The following is a 1,817-nucleotide window of genomic DNA, read 5'->3' as shown; positions in this document are numbered from 1 at the left end:
CCTGGGACTGTGGGAGGGATGTGCCTGCTGTGCTGGATTTGTGCTCTGTGCTCCTGGGCCAGACCTGTGCTCCTACAGCAGCAGAGGCCAGCCATTGCCGCAGTCTCCCCTGGTGCATATGGCTGCTCAACTCTCTGCTCTCTTTCTCTGCCACCACTTCTCTTGAGGGTTGCCCTGCCCCACAGCGCAAGCCTGTCAGCCTCTGGCTGCACCAGCTATGTGCACCCTCTGCTATTCCCTGTCCTCCTCTTGTTCATGCCCCTCCCCCCTCCGCCATGTCCCCCACCTCTTAGCCTTGTGCTGCCCTGATTCTGCAATAAGGCTACCAGGCCATGGCAGAAGCAGCCTCACCTCATCTCAGGGCGTACTCCAACCCTAGCAGCTGCCGAGGTTGATTGAATCTCCCCTCAGTCCAACCGCTGTGGGAGAATCTTCTCCATCCACCCTACACACTAAGCAGGTGCAAGATGACCCTCCGTGTTTGTGTGTGTGTGTGTGTGTGTGTGTGTGTGTGTGTGTGTGTGTGTTTGTGATTGTCGGAGATACCTACCTTTCAAGGACTCAGAACATAGCACCCTTTGGGATGACAGCACACAGAAAACTTTAAAAAAATAGCACCAAGAAACCTATATAATAGCAGCAGCACAATATGGCTTTTTAAAGACTCACCACATAGCAACCTTTGGGATCCTCATGGTAATCTAATGACCAATAAGATTAGACATGCCATTTTGACATCACTAAACTTAAATATCATAGTATTATGACATCATATATCATAGTGGCACTATAGATATATTGCGAATGCCTATTCTGTTATTTCATTCTATTTCAAGGAAGCACTATTGGTGGATATCAGAAATCTATTGTGAACTCAAAGCCACTGTGACATGAAAATTCCCTTTGTGACATCACAGTGCCATTGTGATATCATTAAGCTGTTTTGACATCACAAACCTGTCCTGTCCATTGTGACCTGACTATCAATGTGACATCACAAAACCATTGTGATATCACATTGCTGTTGTGACATTACCATCACCTTGAGACCTCCAAAACCCATTATGACATCTTTAGCACTTTTGAAAAAAAAAACACATGGCCTTTGTGACATCACAGTCCCTTTGTGTATCCATATCTTCATTGTGAAATGTCAGTTGAGATCAGATATGCCATTGTAATATCACAGAGCATTTATAATATAATCATCAGCACATTGTCATTATGACAACATCAGCTCATTGTGAAATCACAAATCTGTAATGACATCTTACCACTATTACATTACATTGTCATTGTGACATCATATATACATTATTAATGCCTATTATGTGATTTCATTATATTTCAAATGTTACATGTGGTTACATATCAAAAACATATTTTTACTTGATAACCATTGTGATATCACAATCCCTTTGTTACATAACATTGCCATTGTAATATCTCTAAATAACTGACAACTCAAACATGTCCTGTCATCATAAGGTTTATGACATGTTGCCACTCTGTAATGTTAGGTCCATTGAGAGCTCAACCTCTTTTCTACTTCATTATTGCAGATATGACATGAAATATTAGAAATATACTGTGACATCATGAATATTGTGACATCACACTGCTAGACATCACAGTGTCATATTGTCACATCACAAATCTGTTCTGTTGTCACATCACAAATCTATTCTGAATTCATCACATTTGTGCCAACAAATACCTTCGGAATCCTCACAATCCCATTCTGAACTCATATACCCATTGTGAGTTAATGACAATTGAGGTCTAGAATGACATTGTCACATCACCAATCTACTGCG

This window comes from Dipodomys merriami, unplaced genomic scaffold (genome assembly GCF_024711535.1).
Source record: "Dipodomys merriami isolate MVZ:Mamm:240054 unplaced genomic scaffold, mDipMer1.0.p SCAF_167, whole genome shotgun sequence".
NCBI classification, from domain to species: domain Eukaryota; kingdom Metazoa; phylum Chordata; class Mammalia; order Rodentia; family Heteromyidae; genus Dipodomys; species Dipodomys merriami.
This window is presented reverse-complemented; position numbering follows the sequence as displayed.